At 29.1% G+C, this 15,039-nt stretch overlaps 1 protein-coding gene across 1 annotated transcript in view; it reads right to left on the bottom strand.

Moving 5' to 3' along the window:
• The window catches only part of LOC108564299 (laminin subunit alpha-1-like), a 65,879-nt gene extending 52,121 nt beyond the window's left edge, over nucleotides 1-13,758 (bottom strand). Inside the window, exons 1-2 of the mRNA XM_017923297.1 lie at nucleotides 13,747-13,758; nucleotides 3,912-3,953 (exon numbers count right to left, since the gene is read on the bottom strand). The gene's annotated coding sequence lies outside the window, so the exon portion shown is untranslated. The remainder of the gene's footprint in view (nucleotides 1-3,911; nucleotides 3,954-13,746) is intronic.
• Between the last annotated feature and the right edge of the window lie 1,281 nt (nucleotides 13,759-15,039).

Genomic DNA, 15,039 nt, shown 5'->3' with positions numbered 1-15,039 from the left:
TAGAAATGTTTATGTAATTTATATAGTACAAATGAAATTTTGAATCTAGGAAAAGTTTTCACATATTTACATATTTCTCGATAACTACAAACGTTATAAAGCCGAACGTATACACAAATTAAAGACAAAACTATAGAGAATAAAAAGAGTTTAATTGTATTTTTATGGTATTTGCAGTTTTTACATAATTCTCTGTTAAATATATTGTAATTATATTTAAATTTTAATTACATTTTTGTTGGTTTCTCAATAACCAGAATCGTCATAAAAATAAATGAAGAACCATATTAAAGCCAAAGCTATAAAGAATAAAACAAGCATAATTATATACATGTCGTATTTATAGATTTCATGCAATTCACTGACAAAGTTGTTAAAATATTTTTTTATTGTTTCTCTCTGAATAGAAAAACTAGTATTTTTACTTAATGACCGAACGCAGTACACTCGATTCTACAAATTACTTTTCAACTTTGCGAATGGCGTGTACTCAAACACAGAATTAACTAGAATGTGTTTCATTTACAAGTGCAGCCTCTGATTTAAAGACTAAAATCGACAGGAGAGTAATGAGCAAATTTACAGTCGCATTCAGTTAAACTTTTGTTTCTTTTAGCCCAAAAACCAAACAAAACAAAAACAAAAGAAACAAATTAATTTTCCAATCGCAGTTAATTTGAGAGTGTTGCAACTGTTTCGCGTCCGTTTGTTTAACCGACGCGACAAAACGCTTGTTCTCTGTTATGTAAATAACGAAATTCTCGACGTGCTCGTCGCAACCCGAAGGAAACAAACAAAATAGACAAGAAGTTGAAAGAAAAAAAAAACAACATTCATAATCGAGTGGCGTCAAATTTGATGATTAATTGGCGTTTAATTAAAAACGCCCATCAATTAGAAAAAAAAATGTAATAAAAAAAATGGCGTCGATTTATTGATTTCGCTGTACAAACTTTGACTGTTAAATTTTTGTTTTTGTTTTTTTTAGAAGAAGCGACACCTAACATAAATTAATGGTTAATTGTTAAGACACGAGCCCGGCTCTGGCTTTTAATCAGCGTGATGGATGCTTGCGTTTGTGATTTATGATGCAGCCAGTAATGAGCAAAGAATAAAGACCAGCTTGTATTTCTCACTTAGGAAACGCTCCGAACTTAAATTTATATACAGACACCAACGACTGTGCGAAAGGAGCAAAAAGCGGATTTCTCTCTTATTAGGATATGGCTTTCGCTGTTTCAATAACTCGGTTTTGATTGCTACCTTAACAGCACACGTGGTTACCAAATGCAAACAAAAGCGTTTCAATTGCGTGGAATGCAATAAAAGTCATAGAATGACTGAGAGTGAGTGAGTGAGAGAGAGAGAGAGAAAGAGAGAGTCAATGATTTGATAATTGCGACAGATATAATTGATATTAGATAGGGTTCGCGTTAATAATATATGGGAATATATGCGATATTCCCGGAACGATAAAATCCGTTCGTTTCGAGGGAACAATTTAATTGCCCTCTGCACTTTATGATATATCGGCTGTGAGCGAATCAATTATCGTCGTTCGATTTAATAAACTTTGAATTGTCCATTAGCGAGTCATCATCGAACATTTTGAAGTCGTTAAAGTGCTGAAAATCAAAGACAGGAATACGGAGAAAACGGTGATCGAAAAAACATATGTTTCTTTAAGAGCAATGTGACAGATGACACATGTTATTCATCGGATCTGTCATGATGCATAATGTTTTACGTATCATCTGAACGAGATGGCGCGTCAATTAATGATCGATGACATGTGTTTTTGCAGGGATCGTTTTTGCCTAACAAATTGATCCGTAAATTGAGCTAAAAGATACCGCCTACTTCTTGGAAAATGCAAATAACGACCGACGGACCATGAACGTGTGGCCTGTTAAAATAGTCAACGTCTTAATTGCCTTTCTGCAGATCGGTAGTTCTTAGTAATTTCGATTTCATTTTGCTTTAACTCAATGAAAATAATTGTATTCATGAAAAGCATTTCGCATTTCTTAGTTTCTAATGCTGCGTACACACTATTCGTGATATGAGACATAATTCACAATTTATAACAAAGAAAATTCCCAATAAGCACAATTGCTATTTACCTTCATTAAATTATTATAATTCATATTATTTTTATAATAACGTTTAAAAAAAATATTGTAAAAAAAATTATGAGAAAAGTTTTCTTTAATCGATGAAATATTGATCATAATTATCAATAAAGAACAAATTTAATACTTTCGTTTTTCAAAAGGACCAATAAATTTTGTAATTAAAAACAAAATAGATTTCAACGTTTTAATATGTTTTTTTTATTCCTTTTTAATTATAATTAAACCATCGAGTAAACGACTTTTTAATTAATTTTTAAATATGTCAATATTTAGAGTAAGAAATAGGTAGTAATTAAAATTGATTGAAATAGTAGCAAAAGGTAAGAAACATACATTTTCAGTTTAAATCTGGTACGTTTACTAAATATTCTTATAAATTAAGCAATTTTAGTACATTTTATTATAAAATTACTAATAGTAAGTTTTAGTTTAATTTATCTATGAAATTGGTATAAATAATTAGCGAAAAATTACACAAATAAGTTTTTATTTGAAAAATGCAAATTTGTAAAATTTTCTTTTAGCTTTTTATGTACAGCAACAATTACATATAAATCGTTATAGAATTCAAGCAATGAAATTATAAATATTTCTGTACTCTTACAAGTTCTAAACTATTAAATAATTAAAATAAATATCAAATGTACAAAATATAATTAAAATAGTTAAATTAAGTAATTTATAATCAAATTAAATTAAAAGGCAATTATTGTCCTTCTTCTCAAGTAATGAGTTCTAAACTATTCGTACACAGTTCATGATCATATATTTGCGTATAACTTGTTATCATAATAATTTTAATTAATAATGTTTCTTAAATTATCTTCATTACTCTAAATTAACTAAAATTAATTCTAAAAAGATTTTTGTATTAACAATAAATGATCTAAAATCAACCTACAAATTTGGTAAATAATTAGAATAAAAATGATATATTTCCTACAGTTCTTTTTACTGAATTTTTATGGATTAGATAACATTTAGAATTTCAGTGAAAGCTATAAAGCAATTACTTATTCGATAAGAATGTAATACAAATTAGGAGATTATTGAAAAATTGCCTTAGATGATTATAAAAACGACGTATTTATACGATGAATCAGCTGTTGCTGCAAAAGTTAAATTATTTTTTTCTTAACACGAAGAAATATGTTTTCTTGCAAATATATTGAAAAATTTAAATTTAAATATTTTAACTTACGTACGCATTTTACGCTAGTCAATAGTTCAAATTATGTTCGAAAACCGATTTTTTTTTGTAGAAGTTTTTCTTTGGAAACTGAATCAATCAAGAGCCAAATAAATTATATTATCGAAGATTAATGTTATTGTTGTTATAGTGTTCCATTTATAAGTACAGCAATATTTCGCAAAGTGCAGCTTCGATTAGTCCGGATTTACTTGATTTTTTTTTCCATATATATACTTAATTAGTCCGGTTTCAAACAATCCTATATTTAAAAAAAAAAAACATCAACCGCACTATGCGAGGTATAGCTGTAATTTTAAAAAGTGATTATGTCTAATTGAATACTTTACCTGCAATAATTGTTATATAATAGAAAATTTCAATTTTTTAAATTATTTGAAATTTTTAATTAATTTTGTATACAGTAAAGGCACTATTAGTCACTTATCAAAGCGTGCATTTTCTAATTATAAGACAGGAAATTACACACACAAACTCACAACAACAAAAAAAAACATAGAAAAAACACAGACAACATCAACGAGTTTAAAATATTAAGACGATGAAACACAAAACAGAAAAAATACCCTCGGCCTGTGGTGCTCTGGAATGTGTCCCGCAGCAAAATTCTGTAAAACAATAACGAAATTCTGAATAACTTAAAAAAAAACACCAACTATAATAATAATAATAATCTAAAGAAAAATTTAAATAATTTCGGCGTGAAATCTGTGGAATTTGAAAACATTTAACAAAAAAAAAGAACTAAAACCACCCATGGACGACCGTAATTTATTTTTCCCGCCACGAGCAACGAAACAAAAGCGTCAAAAATTCCTCAGTGTCGCGTTGTTTATTTTCCATAGTAAAAAGAAGGAAGAATTATTTCACTTTCTTTCACCATGATATTTATGTGTGAAATTATCTGAAAACGTATCTCGTCTTTTTAAATGCGTATGTTTACATCGTTTTTACCGTTTCCGATGTCCGTCCTATTCAATTTGTTCTCTTTCGGTGCGTGATATGTGTGAGCCGGAGAGGTGATCGTGGGCAGAGATTTACAAAAGAGAGGATCCCTTCCTTTAATCTACAGATATAATCACTACCATCATTTGTCAAACAAGAAAACACCCCAAGAAAAAAAAAGCATATAATAATATGGAAACACACATCAAAACACGAAAGAGAACAACTGCGCTAATGTTCCAATTTTTTGTTCTGCCAACCCTAATGTTCTCTCACCCGAACTAATGATGCGACCCATTCAGGGCATTAATTTTAATCATCTTCCCATTTAAATGTTTTCTCCCTTTTTTTTTAGTTTGTTAATAAACTCTCAAAATTTCTCTTGTTAGAAACACGCATTTTTTTGGTGTCTCGTTTGTTGTTGTTGATGATGTCGAGTTGAAACAAGGTGTCGGAACACATAAATTGTTTAATCTTTGGCCTGCATCGATGCTGGAATGACGATGGACGCAATAAAAGACAAGGTGAATTATTCGTGTCCACGATTTGTCCGCGTCTCAGTTGCGTAATAAAATTTAATGAAAGCAAAGCGATGTCACTTGAAATGCTCAGTTTCGGCGCTTATTAATGGAATAACGTATACACTTTACACAATAAAAGCTTAGAGATTCGAATCAGAGAAAATAGAGAAAGAGAGAAACGTAATGGATTTTCATGTGCGTCGATAAAAGCAGTTTCCTTTAAAATGTGTAATGAGATTTTCGAAATAGGATCGAATCGTTTTATGGCGTTTGAAATTCTCGATGGATTTTCGGCAATCAGAAAGATCAAAAGGAATAATACAATCTATGTGTTACTGGAAATAAATAAAAGCAATTCAAAAATAAATTCTACTTTTTTTTCTATATAGATTTAATAAATTGTGATTATTTGTTAAAATTACAGAAAATTTTCATTGCCTTTATTGTAATTACACCAAATTATTAATTCTATTTGGATTTCATCGGTATAATAAAAAACCAAAAACCATAAACATTACCAAATCTCTAATTTATGTAAATATAATGTAAATATTCGGTAATTTTTTTTATATTTATTTGTGGTTTAAATTAAATTATATAAATAAAAGCCATATGATTCATTGTAACAGACTTTAAAATTATATTTACAAGCATTCAACTAATATTGAAATATTTTAAATATATGCAATAATTCAATTATATGATATAATATGACTTAATTGGACCAATCAAGAAGCTGCAATTTAACAAAGTTTTCCACTGTGATTGGTTGAGACAAGAGTTGTTTAAAAACTAACCAATAAGGAAATTCATGCTTTTCTTTGTATAAGTTTTTCTTTAGAAACTGAATCATTCAAGAGCCAAATAAATTATATTATCGAAGATTAATTTTATTGTTGTTATATTGTTCCATTTATAAGTACAGAAATATTTCGCAAAGTGCGACTTCAATTAGTCTAGTAAATCTGGACTAATTGAAGCCGCACTTTGCGAAATATTTCTGGTTTGATAATTTCAAAATAAATTAATTTTTAATTGTATACAAAAAATATTGTTTTTTTCCACATTATATAGTAAAGACTCTTTTTGTGCGGTTTGCTTTTATATATATTTAGTTTCTTAACTAGTCCAGTTTCAAACAATCCTAGATATTGAAAAAAAAACATAACTTTGCGAGGTATTGCTGTAATTTTAAAAAGTGATTTTGTCTAATATTCAACTAATATTGAAATATTTTAAATATATGCAATAATTCAATTATATGACATAATATGACTTAATTGGACCAATCAAGAAGCTGCAGTTTAACAAAGTTCTCTGCTGTGATTGGTTGAGACAAGAGTTGTTCATAAACTAACCAATAAGGAAATTCATGCTGTAAATAATCGATAATATTTAATAATAATGATTACATTTTCAATTAAATTTAGTAACAATTAATTAAATAATTAAAAAAAAATATATAAATAAAAAGCTATATGAATCATTGTAACAGTCTTCAAATTATATTTATGTAATTTTCATATTGTATACGTCTATAAATAGATGAAAGAATTAAAATTCTATTGAGTTCAACTACCCTACAGATTCAGAAGATTTGAATGTTGGGCGTGTGTGGATAATAGATGGCATTCGATTTAAAAGCTCATTTAACGTCCGGTAATGGCACAAAATTGTATGGAATTACTCTTCACTCCTCTCTCTGCTTCTTTAATTTAATTCCGCTCTTTGTTTGCCGTTCCTTCTTTTCCATCTTCCTCTTTTTTTTTTCATATAACTACACCATTTACACAAATAGTGATCCGTGATTTATTTATCCGTTGACAACTAAAAAAAAAGTTAACCTTGCTTTGTGTGCGCGAATCCCAATTGACAGGTGATTACACGTCCGTTCATCAGCCGAAACCATAATCAAACCTCATTATGCATCGAAAATGGAAATCCGTTCGACGGTTTTTACTCTTCATTTCTGGTGTAAATAATTTCGGGGTTGCGCAACAGCGAAAGACGGTCAAGACGGTCATTGTTGCATCTTCCTTTCAACTTGTTCTTTTCAATTATTTCGGCGAAAGAAGTTGCACCATCACCGACATAATACATATCCTCGTGGCCCGGATAATGCGGTTACAGTTATCACAGAGTGCCGAGAGACGTAATCGAATTAATCGTGGTTGCGAAAGCTCGATCCATCCTCTCATCTTTCCATCCATCCAACTGCTTCTTTGTCTTCTCCATTCTTCGTTCTTCATTTGATGCGCGCCGCAAGTAGTACCACACGCACGCTGCGATCATCCAAATTACCCCCGAAATTAAGCCATCTTCATTACTACAATATATTTATAAATATGATCTTTTTTTCTTTCTTTCGGCGATAACTGTTGGAATTCTCGAGGGATGTAATTGCTTTTGACGAAAGTTTCAACCAGATGAACTCGCATTACCTCTTCATGATATTTCAACTTCAGAAAGTTATAAAATCCAATTTACATCAAAAACTTTAGAAAAATTACTCCAATCACGATCTAATATTCTATAGACAAATTACTTTTATTAACATAAAAATTGGACTATGTATCATGACTTTAAATATTATTTACAAAATTATTACATTATATGAAATATAATTCATAAACTAAATAATTTATTTTCTGTTATAGGTAAAATACGACCCTGGAGGTTCTATCCTTCCTTCCAATAGTTCATTTCTTAATAACTTTACTCCTCAGAATCAGTACATCCCAGGTTGAACTAGATTATGAGAAACTTTTGTAACTTGTAAATAGTTTAAATTCAGTAATTTTGAAGTTTAGTTAAAACATATTTTGTAGATGGCAGCACTATAATAAATACTCATAATTGTATTTGTTGATAGCATTGTTTAGTTTAAATAAATAATATTGAAATGAATGAATTTTATTGAAAACTTTATTTTGTTTTATTTTTTCAAAATAAATTAAGATTTTTAGTTACAAATTTGAATTATAACCTAATTTTTCATATTAAAAAAAAGGTAAAAACAAACAAATGAATGTACCATATTTTTTATTTTTTGATAATAAAACAATATAGTATTTTTTGTGTTACATTTTGTTTCTTAATCCAAGATTAGTAGTTAATTGAGATACAGATGGCAGCACTTAATACACACTGTAAATGTTATTTCAAACGTTTCTAATCAATACATTGTTTATTTTGTTAAAAAAATAAATGAGTAATATTGCAATTTCAGCATAAACTTAGCCTATAATTGATTAGAATTGAAACATATGTTAGGTGCTTAGACATACACTGAACTTTTGCACTTTTAGAATTGTAAATGAATTATTTGTGTTTGCATCACAGAGCGCTATTTGCAAATTAATGCACACAAAAGTATGCGAATGCTGTGTGTGTCTTCTCTTCTGCATCGGCCATTAATGACTACATTCTCGAATTGCTGCCGTCCGTTAAAGGCAAAAGTGAATGTTCCATATTTGGAACCGATTGCCACACAAATATAGAAATACATATGCTTACAATTGTTAAGATCGCGAGATTCGATTTGAGCTACCAATAAAACACTCGCATGACCAAAACCAGACGATTTTTTCTTTGGTTTACTTGTTTGTTTATTTATTTGTTTGTTGATGGACCGTTTATCTTCAAACTGTGTACGGGGTTTCATCAATTTCAGCTGTATTTATCTTCGGATTTTCTGTACGCAGCAGCAGCAACGATTCGAATGAAAGAGAGTACAGTCAAATAGTGTTGACGTTCTTCATTTGTGAACTTGTTTGAGAAGTCGTTGACACTATGTCCAGATGTTGACTTTAACACATCCCCATGAACTTTGGCATTCACTTTGTACGTGTTAATGAGGTCGTTGACCATCTTTTATCATTATTGTCATTATTATAATCATCATATTTATATTAATCAATTAATATAAAATCTATGTATTCATAGTAAAATAACATTGATTTTCTATAGTTTTTTCATTGCATATTTTATGAAAACTTTGGAAACTTGAAATCATAGTACAAATATGCATTTTTTTCATGGATTGAAGAAACTATAGTGCTGCCACCTTAATATAAGAATTCAACTGATTAAAATAAATTAAACGTGTAATATGACGTGAAATTACACATTTACATATTAACTAATCAAAATATAGATTTTAATGAATTTATATATTAATAAGATTTATTTTCTATCTTTTACTTTAGAAATTACTACAAAATTAACATGGAATCATGGTATAAATATTTATATTTATAGTGCTGCCATCTAATTGCAAGCATTCAACTAATATTGAAATAAATGAATATTGCATAACAAATGTATTTACTATGATTTAACCAATCAAAATTTAGATTTTAAGTAGTTTTAATTATTTGCATAAAATTTCAAAATTTATTTTTTACTTGAAATAACATTGATTTTCTTTCATTTACATTGTACAGTAATTTGCAACATTTTTATGCAAATTACTATAAAAAAAATGTTAAAAACATGATACAAAAATGAATATTTCTCATTAATTGAAGTAACTACGTTGCTGCCATCTAAATACGTGCATTCAACTAATATTGAAATAAATGAAACCTCCAATAATATTACATAACACATTTCTTTTGTATTATTGAAGCAATTAAAATTTGCAGAAAATATAAGAAATTTTCATGATTTCTTTATTTTTTTTACTTAAAATGAATTTGAAAATTGTAAAATATCATTGAAGAAAGTCTTTTTTGAACCAATTAAAATTTTGATTTAAAAGCGTTTTTAATTACAATTTCAATTCAATTTCATAATTTATTTATCACTAAAATTGAATCTAATTATTTTATAATGACATTGATTTTTAATTTATATTTACGTTAAAACCATGATGCAAATATGAATTTTCTTTCTGATGTGAAGAAACTGCAGTGCTGTCATCTAATTACAAGCACTCAACTAATATTGAAATATTTTAATATTTCACATTACGTTTACATTTATTAACTAATCTAAATTTAATTTGTTTGTATTAAATCTTCTTTCATTCAATTATGTGACATCTCTTATTTCGACCAATCACAAAGCCCCAGTTAAGGAAAGTTCTTCGCTGCGATTGGTTGAGACAAAAGTTGTTTTTCATGAACCAATCCAATAAGGAACTTCATGCAAAACATCCGCCGGAAATTGAACTTAATTAATTGCATACGAGTATATTAATTCATACAATTATCTATATTCTTGTCTTCTTTTTATTGCTATTTCCTGCTTCTATCTTTTATTAAAGTAATCAAAAAAATAATATTGCACTCAGAAAATAGAGATGCGAAATGCAATTATAGCCGAAGAAACGTAAACAGAAATGATGAAACAAATAAAGGACAGGAACAGGTATACCTTTTTATTCTCTGCAGGTATAAATAAATTTTATTGTATATTTAAAATGTGCTTCTGCATTTCGCGCAGCTCATCACATTTTGACATTAAAGATGGTAAATGTTGGCAGTGCTGTAATAATGATCGCGCCGGCAATAAAGCAGAGAAACCATTATCCGTTTCAGCTTTGTACTTTTTTTTTTGTTTCTTCACGTGTACATTTCTTTCTTTTTTTCAGGTGCGTACAGGTGGCAAGGGCTTCGAGAGACTGTAATTTGTTCGGCGTAAAGATTTACACTCGTATTTTAAAGCCGCGCTCTCCGTAATGGCGCATAATAATGATAATAATAATAATAAAAAAAGAAAGAAAAAAATAGAGAGGCATTTCCATTTGGAGGCTCAGTTATTAGCCTCGCATAGAGAAATCCTTTAAGACCTCATCATTACTATTATTCAAAGAACACTTAACAATAGAAACGGCCCTGGTAGAACGACAAATTACCGAGCGTATCTATCTACCATCTAAAATCGTAGCAGCCATTCCGAACTCTCCTTCGTCCTTTTCAACGCACAAAGACGACGAAGTGGGACCTTCATATAATAAAGTGGAAATGATAAAAAGAATAATAATTTACGCAAATCCCGAATCCCTTTTAATTTATTCCCCGTCTACGTTAATTGGACCATTTTCCCGGGGAGGCGAAACGCGAGATGATGATGATGAAAAACTGTTTAAATTCCATTCGAAAAGCGTTTTTCGCACAATGAATCTGATTCATGGTTTCCTCTCAGAATTTCAGCAAAGAAAATGTATCAAGTTGAATGAAATAATCCAAATATTTTCTGTTGATTCTAATTAAGAATGTAATTATAAAAGAAAAGAAAAAATATATAATTTAATGGTAAAAATTGTATTTCTTAACCTCATAACATTCTTTTTGAATAAAAATTAACCATAATTATATAGGACTATATGAAAAAAAAAAATTCCTCTTTTACCAATCCAAATCATACACATTCCATAACTTTCCTAAGGTAGCATTACGTACATGTGTTGGCGCCATCTAGCGTTTGATATCATTAACTACATTTTAAAAACGCGCATAAAAATCAAATTTATCACTAATTAACATTCATAACTGTTATTATCATAATTAATTTGTGTAATAATGGATATAATTGTATTGTATTTCTTAACCCATAAGATTCCTTCTGTAATGATGAATACATTTCTTTAATATTCATTTAAAAAAGTTCAGTAAATTGAATGAACCAATATAAATATTTTCTGTTGATTCTAATTAAAAATGTAATTACTAGAGAAAAGAAAAATATATAATTTAATGGTAAAAATTATATTTCTCAACCTCGTTAGATTCCTTTTACATAAAAATTTAACACAAATTCTACCAAATTATCCAAAATTCCGAATTATACCGAAAATATACGTTGTTTAATATTTCTAAACTAACTTTAAGTACATGTTTTGGCGCCAACTAGCGTTTTATGTTGTTAACTACATTATAAGAAACTGCATAAAAAATCTTTTTTTTATCGCTAATTAACGTTCATTTCTGTTGTCATTATTAATAATTCTCGTAATATTGGATAAAATTCGTTAATATTATAAAAAAAAAATGTATTTTTTGTTGAGTATTTTGCATTTTTTTCATCAAATTATCATATCTTGAATACTTAAAGTTAAAATATTTGGAAATATATATAAAATAGAAAAATATTATAGAAAATTTGTCTTAAAAACATGAAAATATTAATTTTTAAAGATTTTTCATGAAATTTGTTTACCAATATCTCGAACAGTGCGGATCGATATACAACAATACCTCACATACTGCGGCTTCGGTCGGTGTGAATTCTAAAATAGTGTATTTATCAAAATAAATTCTAATAAATAAGTACACTAAATTATTTGCATTTATTTGCATTAATGATTTTTTTCCTTTATATAATCATGTCACTTTTTGTGTAATTTATTTAGTTCCTTATATTGGTTCATATTGCTATAAAGTGTTGAAACTTTAATTTTCCTTTTGATTTACTATATATAATTAAGTGTTTACTGAAAATTTGATATATTTAAAGCCTGTAATAAAAACACTTATTCAACATTTCGAAATTTTTCTATTAATATCTATATTTTTCTTATTTACATTAATGATCATATAAATCAACTAATACATCTTTTTTTCTAATTAAAAAAAATGTGTAATATTTTTCTATTTATGGTTACAAATAAAATGTTAACAATGTTAAGAATCCTTCAAAGTAATTTAATATTACCAAGTTTAAATGAGAGGTGAAATTGTGTGGTGTGTGTGGACCGCAGATGCTTCGTCTCCGTAGTTTATTTATTTTTTAATTGGATGCATTTTTTGATTTCAAATTTGTTTTCGGTATGGATCGTATTTCTCTACCATTCCTAGGATATTTATTCCCCTGGCATTCCGACGCGTTTCTGCCGTTACTGTTCTTCTCTCTCCTTTCGTTACCGTTTACATATATTTTTTTCACCGTTTCATCTACTTAAAAATTTATAAAGCCACGTTATTTATGAATGTTTTCAAAGATTTTAACGACCGCACATCTCGCTAAATAACTCCTTAAATTTTATTAATTACTCATTAACCGCGTCTACGATGATTAACGATCACCGCGGAACCTATTTCACCGAATGATGAACGTTTTTCTCCACAACCCGGTGTTTCTCAACGTATGTATAATAATTATTATTAGACTTTTAAAACATTTTACTTATGAATAATTTGTTTGCTTATGTCTACTGTTTTAACCTATTTTTTTATTAGAATAAACATTTTTCAGGTTAAAAATGTTATAAATATAGCAATATCTAACATAGACAAAGTTCAATTAGTCCGGTTTCACTATAATCCAGTTCGAATATTTCAAAATAAATAAAGAATATTGTTTTATTACATTAATCATGATTGTTCTTTAAACGGTCAAGTATCTTTTTGTATGTATTTAGTTCCTCGATTAGTCCGGTTTCAAATAGTGCAACATATCAGCAAAAACAATTGCCCGGACTATGCGAGACATATTAATAAATCTGCCATTTTCTTGATTTCATAGTGTAGTGTCTAATGACCAATATTATATAAATATTAATAATCAATATAATTTGAATTGATATAAAAATTATGTCTTTAATAATGTAATAAATGTTGCAGTAATAAGTCTATAAATTAATGTGAAGCCTAAAGCTATGAATTGTTACAGGTATATTAGCACTTTGGATACGGTAATGTACCTAAGGGCATAAGCAGATGTAGTACCATGTGGAGGATCGTGGGAGTACGGACGAGTCCAGATTGTACGGCGCGAAACGGACTGAATAATTGATAATGGCAAGTTGTGGTCCGAAGGTAATAATAATAAGAAAAGAAAAGTCAAAGAAACGAGAGCGCGCTTGGTAAAAAAAATAAAAGCACAAAAGAAAAAGGTTCAAAAGGGCCGTAAAACGTCGTGGCGCGCGGCGGTGGCCGAGATGAAAGAAGAAGAAAATGAGGAGCGCGTGCATAACCTAACACAATCTAACCTTGCTTTTGAACTTGCCGTGTCTGTATATACTTATATGTGTGTTCGTGTGTATGCGTATACATACATGTAAGCATTTTATTGTGTACCGTGCGTGCATGTGTGTATGCGTGTACGCTACATAATAAGACAGAGTGAGAGAGTCTAAAACGAGATGGTACAGTCGGTCTATTTGCGTGCAGACTTAAATATATCTCAGACGGCAGATGTATTGACCGCTTTTATTGTTTCATCCGTGCACTCTCGCTATGTGTGTGTCCTCTTTCCTATACGAAACGTGTCCAAGCAACCTCCTCCTCATCACCTGTCCCCAATTCCAACATTTATTTCCGATCTAAACGCCCACGCCTCCATCAAATTAACGTCCAATCAACCCCACCGAAAACGTCAAGACTATGCATCCGTCATCTAGTATTACCATGACAACCTATCACACTTTGTCTCCTTCCGACTATTTATTACAAATCCAATATCATCATCCATCCATCGAGTTGCACCGCACGCACATTTCCTGTCCAATTGAAAACTAAATTTAGCGGTTGCCTCAAAATAGAGGTGTCACGCACTAAATACCTTTCAGTTTCTATAGCCGCTGACTCTAATTTTTTTTTATATATCCATATAGGATTAAGTCGATAAAGAATTTTTGTAATCCTATTTGTGGTTAGGAAAATTTATGGCATGTTTGATCTTGAAATTTACGTATTAAGTTATTAACACGCATTTATTATTAAAATATTCTGATTTTCGTTTTATATTTAAGGTCTAAACATAAGTCTAAATATAAACAGGACAGTTGAGGACTAAATTCCAACATTTTTGGATATTTTTATCTATTTATGGATGAAAGTTTAGTTTAATTTTATCGTAGTTTAAATATAGTTAGTAAATGATAATAAGAGAAAAGATTGTATAAATTAGTAATTAATAATTATACGTAAAGAAAAATCAAATAGATTGAAAAATATAAAAGGAATACAACAATATGAAATATATTTAGATAATAAATAAAATGAAGGACATTATTTGATATAAAACACATAATAGGTTAATCAAAATCTATTTTGCAGGGATGAGAAAATGCGGATCCCAACTGTGTTGACTATAGTCACAATAGTGGAAACAATTGAAATGCGGCTCCCTAAACTATTTTTTAACAGACAGATGGCTCTTTGCTCCAAAAAGGTTGCCGATGTATAGATTGCAGGATATTTCAGGAATTTATTCTAAACTTCCTGAAGAAAATCGGTTTTTTTTTCTAAATTTTCCTCATTAATCAATAAATCCAACATAA

Source organism: Nicrophorus vespilloides, unplaced genomic scaffold (assembly GCF_001412225.1).
Source record: "Nicrophorus vespilloides isolate i.1.1-1 unplaced genomic scaffold, Nicve_v1.0, whole genome shotgun sequence".
Lineage (NCBI taxonomy): Eukaryota > Metazoa > Arthropoda > Insecta > Coleoptera > Silphidae > Nicrophorus > Nicrophorus vespilloides.
The sequence above is the reverse complement of the archived record's forward strand: the minus strand, read 5'-3'. Positions and strand labels throughout refer to the sequence as shown.